At 39.1% G+C, this 21,357-nt stretch overlaps 1 protein-coding gene across 1 annotated transcript in view; it reads left to right on the top strand.

The window, feature by feature from the left end:
* Positions 1-21,357, top strand: part of LOC135709864 (uncharacterized) — a 949,216-nt gene that overhangs the window by 1,405 nt on the left and 926,454 nt on the right. The window lies entirely within an intron of this gene.

Below are 21,357 nucleotides of genomic sequence, written 5' to 3'. Positions count from 1 at the left end.
TTTCATATGAACGGTATTCAGATTTAATTTCCGGTCATTGAATGCATAGCAATTACTTTCCGTGGTTCGTGCTGATTGTATGATTGTTATTTGGTTTGTCCGTTGCGGCTTCTGAAGTAATTGATTAGCAATTCTCGTCGTGTTTGGTGATGTGCTAATTAAAACATTGTTGTTTTGGTCAATGCACAGTGGATCCTTCATGAGTCGATTTCGATGTGACTAATTTGACTCATGAATGTATCGGGATATGAAAGTTTAAATTTCCAAGAAAAAACAAAGTTCTAGTTTGGATCCATGGGTCAATTTCGACACTTGGAACATCGACTCATGGAGAGTTTACTGTATTCAGGGCAGTGTAATGAGCGCATTGTACAATATATAAACTTGGTTTGGATGGTTGAATAGAAGAGAAGAGAATATATATTTTATATTCAAGGACCACGATGCATCGTTTCGAATTCAACAGAAAAATTGCTTCTCTTCCTTAATTAGGCCAGCACATTTCCTTTTTTTTTTTGTCGCCCCCCAAATTTTGTGAAAATAATATATCATCAAAAAGAAGACTCTAGAAAATTTCTCGATCTTTCAAAAATTTAAATACGTTTGATAGCTTGCGCATAAGCTGTATTATAAAGGGTGTCCCACATCAAATTAAATCACGGGAAAAAAAAAATGATGTAGAAAATAACCTAGTTGACCGATCTTTTTCAAACTTTCAAACAATAAAACATAACCCATTAGTAAGCTTTTGGCATATTTATTTCATTCAACTTCAATACCATAACTGTACGCTCGCACCTTACGCTTAACTCCAGTCATTAGGTTATGTACAACATCTGGCTGCAGCTTCTTCTGTACGGAAACCCACTTTTCTTCATATCTCCTCAGATTTGACCTCCTTGGGATGCTTCCGTAGTGCCTGCTTCAAAATAACCCAGTGTTTTTCGATGGGCCTTAGTTCCGGTGCGTTGGGGGGAGGGGGGATATTTTGACTGGTCTCAAAGATTTGGACGCCACTAAAGGCTCAGGACCAGATGAAATCCCACCAGCCTTCATGCAAAATTTAGCAATTGAGCTCACAACCCCTTTATACTGGCTGTTTAATATGTCACTTGACTCTGGTACATTCCCGCAGGAATGGAAAAAATCTTTTTTAATACCCATTTATAAATCTGGTAAAAAATCTGATATCCGAAATTATCGTGGGATTACCATCATCTCGTGCATTCCTAAACTATTCGAATCAATCATAAACGAAAATATCTTCAGCCAAATAAAACATAGCCAAATAAAACACATGCACAACACAGCTATTTTAAAGGTCGTTCTACCACAACAAACCTCCTGGAATTTGTTGATTACTCATTAACAGCAATGGACAAGGGAAACCAAATAGAAGCTCTTTACACTGACTTCAGTAAAGCGTTCGATAGACTTGAAATTCCAATGTTGATTTTTAAATTAGAAAAAATGGGAATTGAGATAAAACTCCTCACCTGGATTAAGTCATATTTAACGGGCCGTCGACAAATTGTAAGATTCATCGAGAAAAAATCTAACACAATTCAAGTCACGTCAGGAGTTCCACAGGGCTCGCACTTGGGACCTCTTCATTTCATTTTGTACGTTATCGATATCTCCCTTATTTTGAAAAATCTCAGAGTGCTTATTTATGCTGATGACATGAAACTATTTTTAGAGATAAGAAATGATGATGATATGAATACGTTTCAGAATGAAGTTCATGTTTTTTTATACGTGGTGTTGTAAAAGTTTGTTGGAACTAAACGTTAAAAAATGTAATTTTATAACTTACAGCAGAAAACTAATAAAGCCAGATATTCGTATTACATTAGGCAATCAAATTGTTCAAAGTTGTGATAAAATAAGAGATTTAGGAGTTATTCTAGATTCTAAACTAACATTTGTGGATCATTATAACACAATTATTCATTGAGCAGGCAATATGCTTAATTTTATAAAGCGTTTTGGTTTACACTTTAAAGATCTTTACACAATTAAAACACTATATGTTGCCTATTGCATGCATGATGCATGATAGTGGTTTACCACCCATTGTAGCACGGAAACTAAGTCCGACAGCAGTGGGCTCTCTTCTCTGTTTGTCTTGAACAAGCTTAATGACCTCTGATTGTCCTCAACATGTCGCTGTATGAAGGGCCAAAAACGGATTGGGTAGATCGATAGGCAAAGTCGCCTATACGCATCTACGGAACAAGAGAATCTCCTTCCAGCAACTTGATCAGCCAATTGGTCAAAAAGACAAGCCCCCAAACAGGAAGATGCTCCAATTAGTGGGGAGAAGAGTCCGCCCTTTATCCACGAAATGTTATCAACAGGGAGTTGGAATTCCCACTCTCCCCGTCCAAATCGCTTCAATCGGGTGCCCTGTTGGACCGTCCCTTCCCTTTTATTTATGTATTTCAATGTATATACGAGTTGATTGTAATGATACTTATACTTACGAGTTGATTTTAGTGATACTTATCATTACGGAAACAAATTTTGAATCGTAAACCATGTCGTTCAATAATCCACTCGTTCCGAGATGGGGCTCTGTGATAAAGCCATCTTCTTCATCATGTTCGCTCGTCACCCGGAATGCATGTAACTGAAAAAGAGGTACAACCAGGATTAGTTTTTTTTTTGCAATAGTCCTTGTTACACATTCTCTGTCCTTTTTTCTTCCAGTGTTTATAATTTCCTTTTCCTCGATCTTCTTCCTCTGTCGATACACCATCTGAAATTTCGCTATCCTCATTATTATAAATTTCTTCCACTTTCTTTTTTAATTTTTCTTTGTCCTTAGCTAGTTCTTCCCATTCTTCTATATTAAGTTCTTCATATCTATCAAAGTCCTGATTTAAATATTTTCTCCAAGTAAGGCTTGGTCTACCCTCTTTTTTCTTGTTGAATTTGAACCTATACGCTAATTGCAGTGGATGATTCATCTCTCTTCTTCTAATATGTCCAAAATAACATATTCTGCTTACCCTAACTCGTCTATTTATTGTTTGTCCTGCTAAAATTTTTCTTGCATTAAATTTCATATTACTTGGTTTTTTATAGCTATTAAAAATGTTCCTTAGAATAATTTTTTCGTAGTTTGCTAGTGCCACCCTGTTTTTCTTTGTTAATACCGCTACCTTAGTTCCGTATAATAACGCTGGCGCCAAAACTGTATTATATATAAGCTTTCCTAATTCCCAGCTCGGATGAAATCTTGTACAAAAATCTACTACTAATCTTGAAGTTTTCAAAGCGTTTATAGATCTATGCCTATTGGTTAATTTCCTGTTTAGGGTTGCTGTCAGACAAACTCCTAAATACTTAATATATTCACTAGTTTTAAAAGCAGTTCCATTAAGCATTAATTCGTTTGGCTGTACTGCTTTGTCATTTGGGTATGTGACTAAAATTTGACTTTTCTCCCTATTGATTTTAAGACCTACTTTGGATAGCATAGTAGAATATTCTCTAACTCATTTATAGTTCTTGCTATTATTAATATATCATCGTCAAATGCTAAAATTATCGGCAGTTTTAAGCAATCTACATCTATCAATTCTAAGTCAGGAATATCTCTTGCAACGTTTTTAAGAACATCTTGTATTAAATAATTAAAAAGTTGAGGTGACAGGGGACATCCTTGTTTAATTCCCTTACCTCTTTTGAACTCTTTAGAAAATTGGTCATAAAACTCTAGTGAGTTCATTCTTAACACATAATAACACCCTGTCAACTAATCTAGATGGAACATTTAAATTAAGTAAAACTTCTCTTAAACTCTTCACATTTACTGTATCAAATGCCTTACTGATATCCAACGCTAAAACAATTAGATTGTTTCCTGCATTCCAATATTCTTCCATGACTCGCCTAGCAATGAATATATGATCATCTGTTGATCTACTTCTTGTAAATGCTGGTTGATGGAGCCCTGGATCTCCTGTGAATTTTCGAAGCTGGTTACCTATCCATTTAGCCACATTACAAATAGATATTCTACGAAAATGATCGGCTTCTGAAGCTCCTGCCTTTTTTGGAATGGGAATTTGCGTGCTTGTGCAAAATCAACTTTCGAAAAACTGACAGCGATAAAAATACAATACACTTTAAACTACTTCTACCCAAATTTTCAAGAGAAAATACCCAATGGGTAATTTTCTACAGCGTTTTTTTTTCGTGATGCAATTTGATGTGGGGCACCTACACAATTCAACTGATTTTAAGAAATATATTTGTCTACGTTTGCCTAGCTCTCCAAACTCATCATAACAATCATCGCTTATACTTTATGATGTTTATGAGTATATGGGTCTTCGAGTTCAAACTTCTTTTGCACTTTTCAAGCAGTAAAATCTTCATTACCTTTACCTTTCAACATTCCCTTTAATGTCAAATTAGGATGAATGTTGATGTTGTACAGAGTGATTATTCCTATGTCTTACTCATAACTCAATTCTTTCGTATGAGAACTATTGAAAAAGAAATGATGTACCGATGAAACATTGCTGAACTAATTTCAAAATGCAGGGAAAAGTCATTTTTATCAATTCTTAGGTTTTTTTCTAACTTCTTTCAGAATCTTCTTCTAACTATCTCCGGAAGATTCTTCCGATTTCCATTTAAATACTTTTCAAACTTACCTCGGAAGTTTCTTCTAACTTCTCCTGAAAGTGCCTTGCACCCAGTTCCGAAAGTCTATTCTGAGTTTGCTCAAGAAGGCTCTTTAAATTGCCTGGAAATGTCTTCCATCTTTCCACGGAAGCTAGTTCCAGTTTAATTAGGATGTTTCTTACGGAAAATTCCTCCAACTTCTTCTGAACGTTTCTTTCGACTTTTCCCAGAAGTGATTCTGGCTTCCTTCTTTTTCCATCATCAGTAAATCCGCCAATATAATCTGTGATTTTTTTTTCAGACTTCCTCCAAAAGTTTTTTACGATTTATCCTGGAAGCTCCCCAGGAGTCCTGCAGTACTGCCTTGAAAGTAGCCTTTGGAAGTTTTTCTAAAGTTACTTAGAATGTTTACCTTTGGCATCAGTGCCCATTTCCATGCTGTGGTGAACGACAGTGGGTTGTCAAGGGTAGTCAACAACTAAGGTACCTTGGAGTAGGTTGAAACGCGTTGGGAAGGTGAAATGATAGCGAAGGGAATAATCACTGATTTTATGTCTAATCTAGTAGTTAGCGGTAGCACACAATGTCTCTCAAAAATAATTACACTGAATATTCACTTCCACTAAGAGATACACTTAACTTGAAACTTCCCTACACGTTTCAACTTGCCCCGGTGTACCTTACTTAGCAGTAAAAAAATCAAATTACCTGGGAAACGGCAATAATCTAAGATTACAAAAAGCAAAGATTTCCACATGCGAAATGGCAAAAAAATCAAGATTACAAAAAACGAAGTCATATTTCCACATGTGAAATGCCAATAATTCGAGATTACGAAAAGCGATGCTATATTTTTACCTGGATGATCGCATGCCGTGAATTTCATTTAGTTTTGTTCTTTAGGTTTAATTTGCCCTTTATGGATCTTTTCCCTTGAAGAACCACTATCAGTTTAATTACATTTTGCATAAACAATTGTGCGGTTTACTCGTACATTCCATCGGAAGAAATCTGCAAAAACTTATCTGTGTTGGATTCATCTACAACATTGGTCAAATACTATTTAACATAAGGAGAAAATACGTTTTATGTGAAGCATGACAGGAGCTGTTAAATAATCAAGGGATCAACATTAGGGGACTAAAGTTTAATTTTGTCTGTAGTGACAATTTTCCAAGCAACACATATGTTTTATAAAAGTGTATAAATCCTCGCATGCTGTGTTGTGGTTGTACAGATATTTACTCAAAATAATTCTATGAGTTTGTGTTACTTGGGTGTTTTTTTGTGTGTAAGGAATGAATAAAATGTAGTTCAGCCTCATATATTATTTATTATAATTTTTTATTTGCTGAATTCATATGTGAAATATTATTTTATTCCAGGTCATCATACGATGTAAACAATCATATTATGGATCCAGTCCGCATCGTACTCTCTTGCCATGTGGATATATTTGCTTTTTGCCGAAGGAAGTGTTACCACTACCTAAAGCTACAACAAATTTAAACAGCACTTTTCAGTACTCAATATACCTGTAAGTTTTCTACCTTGTTTGACTCTTATTCGTCTTCGAACCTTGTTTGGACCCTACCCAAGGTAATCATTCTTGGATATCGATTCGCCTTCAGATTCTTATAGTTATCTGCTTGGAAGTCGATTTGGATAAAAATTTTACTGCCGCCATGGCACCTAAGCGCAAAAGAAAAGGGCAATCTCTTGATCCCCTTCTGATGAAATCTATGATTTGCTCACGGATGATGAGAATGATCCATCATCCAGGAAAAATTCTAGTAAACTTGGCATAATGCCAAGAAGGAAAAGATTCCCCCTATTGTGAAATCCACTTCCGATTTCCATGATCTTCGCATGGAACTTTTGAAATTCGTGAAATTTAAGTTTTCACTACAAATTGGACGTCGAGGTGAATGCCGTATATTGGCTGAAACCGTGGAGGATTTAAATGGCTTCTCAAGTATCTTACTGAGAAGCAACACAAATTTTTTACTTACGACACCAAAACTAAACGTGTGTTCAAGGTTGTCATGAAAGGACTGCCCAGTGGTGAATCCCTGGAAGCTAGCCTTATACTCCATGTCCCGTGTATTCGGCATGCGTTATACGATTGATAACCACTGCGCCACAAGTGTGTTGGCATACCAAGCCGGCAAACACCAATTCAAGAGCCACATGTGAAAAGGGCATACAAGCTTTTTGTAAACAAACCTTTGTATGCCCTTTTCTCACCAACCGAGGGTCGCCCATGCAAGCCAACAATATCATCGGGAAGGGGAAAGCTTCGCCTACCCGGTGATATTGAAAGAAACGTGCTCAACTTTTTGGCTCAGCTCTGGTACTATCTTCGGTAACTCGAAACATAGGAAAATCCACGATTCCCTCATTTTATCTGTCAAACTTTCATAGCGAATCAAAACAAACATAGTGTAGTACTGGAATTTATACTAGAATGGGATACGTTTATCGATTTTGTTAAAAACATGGCGATGGGCACCGATCTTCCAGCAGAAATAAAACGCACAATTGCAACATTTGCCACATTCTACAAAGCTGTAATATTTATATAATAAAAATACATATCAAAATACATTACATTACAGTTCTTACAACTTCGGTGTTTTCTCGCATTGGAATAGGCAACAGAGCGATTTGCTCTTCCACTGCGCCCGTGCCGTCGCTTGCTTTCACTGATCTATTGTGACTGTGATCATTGACAGCACGGGCGTGTCCGAGAAAACCCCGAAGAACGACAAACAAACACACAACAATATCACACATTTCTTCAAGGGGTTCGTCGAGCGGTTGCAAACGCAACAGATTAACTTGGGACCAATAGACTAGTCAAGTAGTGAGCCAATTTAAAATCGTTAGTTTCGTATTGATTGTTGTTAATACCTGCCTTTAGAAATCACTTTCATAAAAGTGCGAACTTAAATATAGAATTGGTGTAGAGGACTTAATTTATTTTCCTTTTTTAATTTATTTTCTAAAAGTTCCATTCCAGTTCCGCCAGAAACTGCTTAGAATGCTCTTCAATTATGGTGCCGGAACTTTCAAGTTCTTATAACGACTTAAAAATGAGGCTGCTTAGAATTCTTTAGACCACCTTCAACCAAGCTGCTTAAGTCACAAATAGCCTTTTATCAGAACTTTTGGTTACTTGGGTTGTAAAGGAGCAGAGTAAAAGCTGTAAGACTGCATACGCCAAAAAATAAACATAGTTGAATGTAAAAATGCTTCCAAAGTAGCACTATCACAGTTTATTAGCTGAGTACAGGTTTTTTAGTTGTTGAAAAAGCACTTTTGATGTTTATGTTATTCAGCAAGAGTGGTTGGTTGTATAGATGCCATCAAATTAGTAATATATTAACTTTATTAGCTTTGGTTTGCAGCTACCTGTTGAAAGTTGATAAATATTTGCATAGAAGTGGCATTAGCGTGGCTGCTGTTATTCAGTGCGATTGAAAAATTGTACAATGGTTGTGAAAAAGTTGACTAAACGCTCTCCAAAACTATTTTGGTAGCTTCTGCTTGTAGCTGTATCTGCAGTTTTTTCAGCTACTTTACGGCACAATGCTGGAAAAGTTGGCTTATAAATCTGAAAATGTTAGTTGGGTAGTACCTCCTTAAAAAGCGGTTTTTACCATAACTTTTTAGTTTGAATTGAACATTTTTTTTTTCAATTCAAAGGCATTAAGTCTTTTGTTAAAATTTTTAATGCTATCTGTAAGGGGGTGTATCTTGCAGGTTAGCAGGTATTAGCAGCTAATCTCATCGTTATTTTGTTCAGCATCTTCTATTCTACTGTTTCATATACAATTCATAGGGGGATCCAAGGGGATGCCTCATGAATGTTCAAAAAATACCTCAATGTTTTGTTAAGTTTTGCTGTTTTCATGACCATTTTTACAAGTGATTACATAAGGGTGGGTTCCCCGTTGCTACTTCAATGCTTATTCTAATCCCCAACAACTGGGCAAAATTTGAACGAATTTGGTTATAATCTAGATTTGCGGGAGAATTTTCAATTTTTTACGGGAAACGGAACGATCCTATTCATTTGCTTACCAAAAATCCAAATACTGAACAAAATTTGCCAAAACTCGGACTTAGATTGAAAGTACTATGCCAATAAAACTTTGACGAAGCTGCAACCCACTCTAATGTACATAATAGGAAAAATGGTCATGAAAACAGCAAAACTTAACAAAACATTGAGGTACTTTATTAGAAAATTCATTAGGCATCCCCATGGATTCCCCTTTAAATTGTGTATTGAACAGTAGGGTATAAGTTACTGAACGAAATTTTGTTGAGTTAAGCTGCTAATACATGCTAACTAGCGAGATAAACCCCTTTAAAGTTAGTGTTGAAATTTTTTAATGAAATCAGCATTTTTATAGCACTTACAACGTTGTAGAACATTGAAAAAAAAAATAAAAATTCAAATTTAAAAGTTATGGTAAAAAACGGTTTTTAAGGGGGTACTAGCGTTTGTACTCCATTTTCACCATATAACTTCGTCCACTTGAGATATTGAAAATTGACGCCTTCAACAAAGTTTTTAAAAATGACTTCATCTACAATGTTTAGATAGATGATCATCAATTTCAACGAGACAAAAAAAAAACTTATTTTTTTTTATCTCAGTGTATACCACTCTAAAGCAAAAAATTTCACCACTGCAATAAAGTTTAAAAAAATTAATCTTAAAGACATCAAAATGCTACACTCACTAGTTTGGTTGCAAATAACCATGTCCTACTATTTTTGATTTCAATTCATTTTCTCGATCCTTGTGAACATATTTAACAAACAATATGACCAACATTGACCTTAGTTTTGAATTTATCTGTAATTTGATATGTCACATGATGGGATTTGGTTTAAGACTCTGACAATTTCCCAAAAAAGTATATCATGACTTGTTTTCTTCAGTAAAAGGGGGAAATTGGGCAAAATGGGCAATTTACTGAAATTTCATCAAGATGAAACCATCACCATTCAATTCCTCAGTCATTGGTACAGTAATACAGTACACGAGGGTATACCCAAGCGGCACACTTCGATCGAAATAAGTTGCTGATACTTGATTGTGACCGGAATCAGTTGTACACAAGTGTCCACAATTGTTCAGTGACAAGTGTGCTGCTAGGGTAGTATGACAGGCACTTACGAGTATAACCGTGTGACACTACTGATTAACTTCATAAATAGGGGAGAATTAGGAAAAAAAAAAATTGCTCCATACAGCAGCTTACCTTTCGATGTAATCTAAAGCGTAATTCTGTGGATCCCTAAGGTGTTTTCCTTCAAGAAGGACTATCATTGGACAGGTTTTCTTATCACTGACTACTGTTTTTTTTAAATATATCAAAAATAAGGTAATAGGGGTAAAATTGACTAAAATGCATAATCTGCACATACTGGTGATGTATGAAACCATTTATAATGGATTCTACAGATATTTTTCCACGAAAGTGACAATATTTCAGAACGTATATTAACGACAATGAAGAGCCTTTTTTAATGAGGTATTTTTCAAGTCGTTTAAACAAAATTTTACGAAATTTGAGTAAAATGCTCCAAAAACCCCAACTTGCCTTATTCTGCACAGGATGAAACTATTTCCATTGGATTCCTGAGACTTTTTACTATAAGAATGATTATATTTGCAAAGGCAAAGGTTAAATCTGCGCTGATCAGAGATAATGAATTTTGCTCCTTTTATGTCGATTTTTTCCCACTGTGCAGTGTTGGGAAAATATCAAAAAATCAAATCTCACCAACGCCCAAGATCACGCTTGATTTTCGTAGACAAAAATCAACGAGCAAACAGCTGCGGTTGATTTTGCAAGCTGTGATATCGCAGCTCGGAATATCAAGCTAACAAAACTCACCAGCTGCAAATCTCAACAAACTGTGGTGAGATTGAGTTTCATGATTTTTGCTGTACACCCGAATGCAACCGAAACTTCTAAAACGGATGGCAGCAATCACTTCGTGTTTGCCATCGGTGACGAGTAAAAAGAGGTAGCAAACTATACTTTCTATTTCTAAGAAAACGATGTGCAACTGAATCATTTTTGTGCCGAGTCAACTATCAGCTTGATTTTTGCACGTTGTGAATAGTCTCGCAATATCAAAGGAGCTTGCAAAGTATGATATTTTGTTCCAATATCACGCGTGATATTGCGAGCGCATGAGAGCGGAAAAATATCAATTGATTTCTGATTTGGCCAACACTGTGTTTAAGTCCAGATTTGTTCACTTTCCCGGTGGAATCCGGAATATATCTGGTATGTGGATCTTGACTAGATCTTAAGGGTTAACTGCAGGGGGCTGTTACTGAACACGCATTTTAAACCAGTATGAAAATGGAATTTCTATGCAACCTGATAATTTTCCTGTTCATTCTGAACCAAAATATAAAATCTTATACAAGAACGTCAAAATTCAAAACATGTTGGATTCAACCAATATGTATGGAGTTTGGCAACTGTAGTAAAGGTTGAACAAGAGAAAAATGCGGACACGAAAATCTTGTTGGGGTTTAAAATTGCGTTTTTTTTCATAGTTCAATGCAATAGCTATACATTAGTAGATGCTATGCGTATTGTAAGACCATTGCTTCAATCTTCCTTCTTACCATAGGCCATTGCTCGAACTTTTCTTCGTACACGGCCCATCAACTTATGCAAGAGCCCTGTTCCAACTTCCCATCCCATTTCCACTTGAAATTATTCAGGTCAACGGCAGTTCCACCCTTTTTCTTCAATATGTGCTTAACAATTGACCAGTATTCCTCAATTGGCCTTAGTTCCGGAGTATTGGCCAGATTCACCTGGGAATTACTGTGACACCATTTTCGCTGAAGGTCTGTTATTTTTTCAACTCGTATAAAATCAATTTGAATTTATTCATATTTTTTACTATATTCGGGTATATCTTTTTTAGTGGAAGAGATACGGACCACAAATTTCGCTATAAAACATTCATCTTAAAGAGTTTTGAAAGTCTCTAGAAGATGACTTACATGAGAAATTTGCCAAAACCAGAGATATAAACATTTGAAAATTGCATATTTTTAGAATGATAACGTCAATAGCTCTTGATCGGCGGTAGATATTGACTAGTTTTGTGCAGCAAAAATTTGCGCCTTCTTAAGATCTAAAAGTTGTTTGAAGACACCTTTGCTGAGAAATTCGAAATAAGAAAACTAGAGCAAAACAACTGTTTTTTAGAGCCACCCTAACTCAATTCAAGAAAATAGCTCTAAATCAGCCAATTTAAGAGATACAAAAAAGTTGTGTTCTACAAAGTTGCTTAAAATTAGCTCAGCTATAACTTTGCGGAAAAATGTATGCCTTAATGTATTCAAACAAAAAAGTTTGATTTTTGATTTTAATGATAATAGGAACCACCCTAGAATTCATTGTCATAAAAATGAGGGCCTAACTATAAGAAACAACTTTGTACAATAGGCTTTTAATGTTTCAATTTCAGGCTCAAAACATATCATTCCACCTAAATCTGCATTCTGGGCCACTGTACATTGTTTGGTGGAATTTGAATAGTGGCAGCTTGCTAAGTCTGCCCTGAGTAGGCAATCCACATCTGCACACAACTGCAGATTGCTGCCTGATAAGGAACTTTTTGGGGAATTACGACTTCTCTTTTATTTTAAATTCTTCCGGGGCACTCTTCCGGTTAACTGAGGTATATAATTCTGGTACACGAATTCGATCGAATACTGTCAGGAACGGATAGACTGGGAATTGTCGTTTCGAGCGTGCGGAATATAATCGCGACGTGTTTATCCTGAAAAGAGTGACAACTAATGCCTACACTCTTAGCATGATTCAGTGAAATTTTGAAAAAAAAAAACATTTTCTAACAAGATGCCTTCATGGCAGCGTTTTTAATGTGTCTGGATTTTTTCGTGATCAACTTTTAGTAGATAAGCGCTAAGCAATACAACCAGTGAAGGTTATCCAAAAATATCCCTTCTTTCAAGAAACGCTCATTCTAATTTTAAATTTAATTTAAATGAACTTCACAATTCAACAGGCAATGTGACTGTTTCTCCGAGATTGCGGCGCCGGTGGTGTACTGGTAAGCGTGATTGCCTCTCACCCCAAAAGGTCTGGGTTCGGCGCCGCCGGGATGTTCTGAGGCATAACATCTCTGGTCACGGCTGTATTTAAAGCCGTTGGTCCCCGGTTCATGAGTTGATGGGTCGCTAGGTAGGGTCCAGGTGTGGGAGCTACCTCCGTGGCGTCGGTAGCATTGGTGCTCAGCACGGAAAACAATATCGACGGAAAACAAATCAAGGAAAAAAAATGCTTCTCCGAGTCTTGTGACTGTGACTAACAAGGCATAAAAAGTAACATGGATTAAATGTGTTCCTTTGATTACTGAACAATCCTGTTCTCCTAGTCCGAACTAGCATTCGGAAGTAGATTATATACCAGTAACGCACCACGATAAGGTGATCTTCCAGCGTTACTGGTTAGTGCCAAAATTGGCCCACCTACCCTATTAGTTAATTATTTGCAGAACATTTTTGAATTAATGTGAGCTTCGCTTTATGCAAATATCTTACATGAATTTGGTATTCATAAGTTATTTTCTTCATCTCACTGCGTCCTAGCAAGAAGTACGGTCGACTTGTTTCGCGCTCCGTTGTTTTGGAAGTTTTCTCGGTATTCGCTTGATATAAATTATCAGTTTTTTTCTTACTAAGTGACTCCTGGCATAGTTCCCGGTAAATTGATCGAAAAGTGAGTTTTTTTTAGTAGAAAGTGTCATTTTCGGAAAGAGTAATCCGTGCTATTGGAAATTCGCGAACTAATTTGGACATCATCGTTGCGTGGTCACGCATACGCGCTTACGCATACCCGCGCACGTATCATCATCATCGAGTGTGAGCACCCGTTTCTACATCTACATCGTTCATCAATCATCGTGCGCCTGTGTGCGCTGAGTACCGAGCCTCGATCAAGTGCACCACAACGAAGGTCATCCACGCAGCGCGTCTCTTCCAGCCATCTGTGTAAACGCCTACACATATAACGCCCGGTGGTAGTAGTATAGGATTATCAGATAAGTTTTTGTTTTTTTTCTTGTTTCTTTTCCTCCCCCATTAGTTAAATTTTCATTTTGTATTTCTGTGTTTGTAGTGTTTTCTGTGTATTGTGTCTGTGCGTTCAGTGGGAGAGCGTTTTGCGCTCCCACTAGTTGAACAAAATGGATGTTTTGTCAGAAGACGACATGGATGACCATTCATCTCAGAAGAATGATGATGTCATCCCTGGTTCGTCGTCTCAGTCTGTCAATGGGCAGGCTGAGAAAAGCTCCAGATTGCGGGCCTACCCGAATGACTCGACTGGCCCATGGGTTGTCTATTTTCAGCCCAAAAACAAACCCTTGAATGTTGTTCAGATATCTGATGATCTGACAAAGCGATTCTCTGCCGTGACCGAAATAACGAAGGTTAGGCACAACAAACTTCGTGTGACCGTCGCTAATCTGAAACAGGCCAATGAAATTGCTGTTTCCCAGTTTTTCACACTGGAATATAGGGTGTACATTCCAGCCTCTGATGTGGAGATAGAAGGCGTGGTCACTGAGGCGAGCCTGAACCCCGAGATACTGGAGAAGCAAGCGGTTGGCCGATTTAAGAACCCCTTGCTTCCTCCGGTAAAGATACTGGCCGTTCATAGAATGAAGTCAGTATCGCTCAGCGAGGGTAAAAAGAGTTTTACCCCCACAGACTCGTTTCGGGTGACCTTTTCTGGATCTGCCCTTCCTCAATACATCGAGCTGGGAAAACTTCGTCTTCCTGTGCGGTTGTTTGTACCTCGGGTCATGAACTGCCAGAATTGTAAGCGGTTGGGACATACGGCCTCCCACTGCGGCAACAAGGCACGCTGCTCCACATGCGGGGAGAAGCATGAGGATGGCGCCTGCGCAGCTACTGCACCAAAATGCGTGTACTGCAATGGAACTCCTCCTCATGCTCTCTCGTCGTGCCCGGCGTACAAACAGCTCGGGGACAAAATGAAACGCTCCCTTAAGGAACGTTCCAGGCGGTCTTTTGCAGAAATGCTTAAGACAGCCACGCCATCGACCAATGACAAAAATCCCTTTTCTCTTTTGTCAGATGACGAGACTGACTCTGACTTGGCTGAGGAGGGAACTTCTTTCAGTTTTCCGGAAGGTTCTGCACGGAAACGAAAGCGCATCCGTTCGCGGATTGTTGCAAATAAAGAACCCCAAATCAGCTTGCCCAAATCAAGGAGTGGTGGAAAAAAGGAGACTTCTACTCCTCCTGGATTCCGCAGAACTGACTATACCCAGGATTTTCCACCTCTTCCGGGGACATCCAAAACCCCTGATGCCCCAATTTTAAGAACAGAAATCCCTTCTTCATCTGGGTTGTTCTCATTTGATGACATTGTGGACGGTATTCTCAAATACCTCAACATTTCTGATCCTCTGAAAAGCATTGTCCTCACATTGCTTCCCACTGTGAAATCCTTCTTGAAGCAATTGACTTCAAAATGGCCCCTTCTTGCAGCTATCATCTCCTTCGATGGATAATTTTCCAAACGAGGTCGGGGATTTGATCACTGTTCTACAGTGGAATTGTCGAAGTCTTATTCCGAAATTAGATTCGTTCAAGTATTTAGTCCATAACAATAATTGCGATGCATTTGCCCTCTGTGAAACATGGCTCTCTTCAGAAATTGATCTCCCTTTTTATGATTTTAACATTATTCGATTGGATCGTGAGGATTCACGTGGAGGAGGGGTACTTTTGGGGATCAAAAAGTGCCATTCCTTCTATAGAGTGAATCTTCCCGAATTCCCCGGTATTGAAGTTGTCGCATGTCAGGCTACCATTAAAGGTAAGAGCCTTTGTATTGCTTCTGTATATATTGCTCCTAGAGTCTCTGTTAATCGCAAACAACTTTTCGACATATGTGCGGTACTTCCCGCTCCATGGTTGATCATGGGAGATTTTAACTCCCACGGTACAGGCTGGGGGGAGCTGTACGATGATAACCGTTCTACTTTGATTTATGATCTCTGCGACAACTTCAACATGACAATACTTAACAATGGAGAAGTAACACGTTTGGCTGGTCCATCCTCGAATGGTAGCAGATTAGACCTCACCTTTTGCTCTAATTCACTCTCGTTGGATTGCACTTGGCATGTAATCCAGGATCCGCACGGTAGTGATCATCTGCCGATCAAAATTTCGATTGCCAGTGGGTTCAACTCGTCAGAATCCGTTAACGTCGCGTATGATCTAACCCGTAACATCGATTGGACTAAGTTCCAATCCGCGATAGGCGATACAGTATCGTCAGTGGAAGAGCTTCCGCCGTTGGAGGAATATAATTTCCTCTCTAATCTCATCGTCGACAGCGCCCTTCAAGCTCAAACACGACCGGTTCCGCGATCGTCAATCCGTAAGAAAACACCATCGCTCTGGTGGGATCAACAATGCACGGAGGTTTACCGTAAAAAGTCCGACGCGTTTAAACTTTTTCGGAAACGCGGAACACGCGAGCATTTCGACGCATACACATCTCTTGAACGCGAACTCAAGAGCCTCATCAAGGCCAAAAAACGGGGTTACTGGCGGCAGTTTGTAGACGGATTGTCGCGCGAAACGTCTATGAATACGCTTTGGAGTACGGCGCGAAGAATGCGTAACCGGTCTACTAACAACGAAAGCGAGGAATGCTCGGATCAATGGATTCTTAAATTCGCGCGAAAAGTGTGTCCGGATTCCGTGCCGTCGCAGTTGATTCCTCGCGAAAACGCGAATTCGGTAGACGAAATCAGTCAGCCTTTTTCAATGGTGGAACTTTCACTCGCTCTCCTTTCGTGTGGCGATTCTGCCCCGGGATCTGATAGAATCAAGTTCAACTTGCTGAAAAACCTCCCAGACGTCGCTAAGAGGCGCATGTTGAACTTGTACAATCAGCTCTTGGAGCTCAATATTGTTCCCGACGATTGGAGACGAGTGAGGGTGATAGCCATTAAAAAGCCTGATAAACCCGCGTCGGATCACAATTCGTATCGGCCCATCGCGATGCTGTCGTGTATTCGGAAATTGATGGAGAAAATGATCCTTTTTCGCCTCGACAAATGGGTTGAGACGAACCACCTTCTTTCAGATACTCAATTTGGTTTCCGTAGGGGTAAGGGAACGAACGACTGTCTCGCGTTGCTTTCCTCGGAAATTCAGTTAGCTTTTGCTAAGAAAAAGCAAATGGCTTCTGTGTTCTTGGATATCAAGGGGGCTTTTGATTCAGTATCCGTTGAAGTTCTTTCAGAGAAACTCCACGCTTGTGGATTGTCTCCATTAATGAATAATTTTTTGTACAATTTGCTGTCAGAAAAACATATGAGCTTTTCTCATGGAAACTCTACAGCTTTTCGATTTAGCTACATGGGTCTCCCCCAAGGCTCATGTTTAAGCCCCCTTTTGTACAATTTCTACGTTAGAGAAATTGACAATTGTCTTAATGACAATTGCACGTTGAGACAACTTGCAGATGACGGCGTAGTGTCTATCACAGGGCCAAAAGAGGTTGACCTGCAAGGACCCTTACAGGATACCTTGGACAATTTGTCTACTTGGGCTATTCAGCTGGGTATCGAATTCTCCACGGAGAAAACTGAGTTGGTCGTTTTTTCTAGGAAGCATAGCCCAGCACAACCGAAGCTTCAACTTTTGGGTAAACCGATCACTCATTCCATGTCTTTTAAATATCTCGGGGTCTGGTTCGATTCCAAATGCACCTGGAGATCCCACATTGAGTATCTGAGACGAAAATGCCAACAAAGGATCAATTTTCTCCGAACAATTACCGGAACGTGGTGGGGAGCTCATCCACAAGATCTTCTGACGTTGTACCGGACAACGATTTTATCGGTTCTAGAATATGGTAGTTTTTGTTTCCAGTCGGCAGCTAAAACCTACATCATCAAGCTGGAACGGATCCAGTATCGTTGTCTTCGTATCGCGTTAGCATGCATGCACTCGACTCATACTATGAGTCTCGAAGTGCTGGCGGGCATGTTGCCACTATCCGTCCGTTTTTCAGAGTTATCTCTGAGGCTCCTCACCCGTTGCGAAGTAATGAACCCACTGGTGATCGAAAACTTTGAGAAGCTTCTGGAGCTAAATCCTCAAACATGTTTTATGACTTTGTACTACCTTTATTTAACACAGGATGTCAGCCCTTCAAGAAATATTCCCAATCGTGTAGTCTTCTCCGATTTCGGCAATTCAGTGAATTTTGATTTATCTATGACGCAGGAAATCCGCGGAATTCCAGAGCATCATCGTCCTATGATTGCTCCGTCATTATACGCTGCAAAGTTTGGCCATGTTGATTCTGCAAGAACGTTTTTCACAGATGGATCTCTAATAGAGGAGTCCGCTGGTTTTGGTGTATTTAATGAATTTCATAGCGCCTCTCGAAAACTTGAAGCTCCTTGTTCTGTGTATGTGGCTGAACTGGCAGCAATTCACTACACTTTGGAAACTATTGCTTCACTTCTTCCACACCACTACTTTATTTTTACGGATAGTCTCAGTTCTGTCGAGGCTATCCGTTCCATTAGGCCGGTAAAGCACTTCTCGTATTTTCTCTTGAAAATACGAGAACTGCTTAGTACTTTATCCGTGCGCTCTTTCATCATCACCTTCGCGTGGGTCCCTTCGCATTGCTCAATTTTGGGCAATGAGAAGGCGGATTCACTTGCGAAGGTGGGCGCTATAGAAGGCGACATTTATGATCGACAGATCGCCTATAGTGAATTTTTCTCTATTTATCGTCAGCAGTCGCTCGTTAGCTGGCAACATCAATGGAGTGAAGGGAGCTTGGGACGATGGCTACATTCAATTATCCCTAAAGTGTCGAAGTTTGCATGGTTCAAAGGGTTGGACTTGAGTCGAGACTTCATACGCGTGATGTCTCGTCTCATGTCCAATCACTATTGTCTAAACGCTCACTTGTTCCGTGTGGGGTTGGGAGACAGCAATCTCTGTGAATGTGGACAAGGTTACCAGGACGCTGATCACATCCTTTGGTCTTGTGCGGAGTATCGTGGAGTCAGATCACATTTTTATGATTCCCTTCGGGCTCGAGGTAGACAACCTAATGTTCCAGTTCGGGATATTTTGGCTAGACGCGATCTGGAGTTTATGAAACTCATATATGTTTACTTTAAGGATATTAACCTTAGATTGTAAGTTTGATTAACCGTGTGTTTAGTTTGTATTTTGTACGTGTGGGTTTTTTTTCAATGTTTGTTTTCAAGATGAATAGAAATAGTTTCATGTTTTAGGATTAATTAAATAGTTGTATCGTAAACCACATTTCAAACCTCCTTCTTCCCTTTTCCCATCCAAAAAATTGTAAATCTCCACTAACCTCGAGACAACCGCGAGTACTCGGTCCAGTTCCTTTAACTTTAAATTTAAGACAGTAATAATGTATAACGCAAAGGATAACTCGGCTCTGTAAAGTTTATTCGATTGAGCCTGTACAAATAAAGTAATTATAAAAAAAAAAAAAAGTTATTTTCTTCTTCTCAGGAAGAAGCTCAAAGTTCACGCAGGGTGAGAGAAAGAGCGTGTGAAAGAAAACATGAGAATTAATGGCAGCCAACCTTACTCCCGTTTTATCCCCTCATGAGCTCAGGCTCGGTACACGATCGTTAAGATCGATTCAAAATTGAGTCTAGTAGACTAAATTTCGGCATAAACGGAATTTAGTCAAAAGTGAGTTAAGAACTTCTCCGGAGAGAAACTCAAAAAAAATATTTTTAGGAGCTATGCTCCTCTTTTATTCACTGATCGATTAAGACTAATTTACAAATTCAACTTATGCTACGAAGTTAGTTCTTGGTTAGTGTGGGAACAATGCGGGTGTTTATATGTTTCTACTAATGCTGCTAATGTTCTGGTGATCCTCCTACTGGGTGGTCTGGTGACATCATGCTATCGATGATCGTCGTGATTCCAGCGAAAGTGATCCAATCTGGCTATCGTCTGACTTGACATACGACTCGGCTAATTGATGAAAGTGTTTATTGTTTGGGATCTGGTGTGATGGTGGAAATCTGCTAAATAATGGAGCGGGTCGCGTTGTTACTAACTAGTGAGTTGAAGTTTAAGGGCTTTTCTAGGAAAAACATCTTAAATATGAGAAAAATCGATAGAGGTTTCACTCATTCTATTAGTAAACTTCTAGACTGAGTTAATATTTCAAAGATTTTCCTCATATTCGAGACGTTTTTTGCTGGTTTTCTACGGCTTTCGCCCGGAAAATTCAACTCACATTTGGGCGAATCCACTTTTGTAGAAATTGAGCCGACTCGACTCAACGTTGAGTCGATCTGAACGACCGTGTACAATAATTTGTTAGTAAGAATTCTACTTCTCGGAAAAAATGCTACGCTCGGCTCATTTCGGCTCGCCACTAAGGCTCCATCAAACCTGGAATAGTTGATATACCAGCATCAATCTGTGTTTTTTATGCCGTGAAATGTTCAAGAAAAACTATTCATCGAATTCATATTTCACGTTCTCCCAAACAAATTATTACATCACAAACACCCTTCACTTTTACCCTCTATATTGTATTTCGATACTGCTGTGATGATATTTTTTTTTTATTCAAGTCATAGGCTTTTCTTGGATCATACCCCAACTGAAAACTTCTACTGTGACATATTGCTTCAGAATGGAGGAAATCCCATCGTTAACACTCTGCTGAAGCAAGCCACATGGCGCATCGTCATCATCATCATGTTTCCTTTTTCCTACCATTCGAATTTGGCACATCTATTTAGAACCGAATTTGTCAAAGTCACATTCATCATACAACTGTTTCCCATCCCGAATCTCCGTTTTCCCCGCTTCCTCCTGCAATCCCATTAGTCAATCGACATTTTTGCGAAGGCTTTTATTGCGTCATAAAACTAAAATTTCCACTGGCGCCTTCTTGAGCCGCCAAAAGGCCATATAGAACCGGACTGAAACTAGTTAGTTTCTTTATCTCTAGCTTCCGCTACTTCCCAGTATGGTCCCAGTCAGTGTGGCAAGGAGGCAACTGTGCCTCCGTAGAAGATTTACGATGCTAAGCTTCTTGTTCCTGCAGCCGCTGGCTACGCGGCGGGATCATCTTGGGAAAAGCTTCAGTGTAGCATAAAAAGGAGAAAACAACGCGAAAAAAAAAAAAACGTATTATGTGCGGCATTGAAAATCCCCACAGCTGTCGAGGCCGTTGAGCACCAGCCAGTCATCATTCATGGTTGCCGTGTTTTTATTTATTTTTATGCTGATTTCGGAAATGGAGTGAAGGAGCTCACGGGAGGAAACTTGCCCCACCATCAGCATTATTGGGATGTCCTTAGTCAACAGTGCATGTAGGATGTGCTGAAACGTATACGACTGTGACAATTTGATTCTTTTGGTCTTTGGAGACACCTGTTTGCTTTGCTGCTTACACCAATGGTTTTCGTTTCCTCGTTCCTCGAATGGGATGGATGTCCTTCTCAGAAGTTGGGTGCATGGTTAGCTATGGGGAATGGTTTCATGAATATTATAGAACGAAGATCTCTGCCAAATGACGTGACGTATTTGGAGAGTTTTCCGCTTTG

Source organism: Ochlerotatus camptorhynchus, unplaced genomic scaffold (assembly GCF_037179485.1).
Source record: "Ochlerotatus camptorhynchus isolate MF236.1 unplaced genomic scaffold, CSIRO-AGI_Acam_v1.1 ptg000367l, whole genome shotgun sequence".
Taxonomy (NCBI): domain Eukaryota; kingdom Metazoa; phylum Arthropoda; class Insecta; order Diptera; family Culicidae; genus Ochlerotatus; species Ochlerotatus camptorhynchus.
This window is presented reverse-complemented; position numbering and strand designations above follow the sequence as displayed.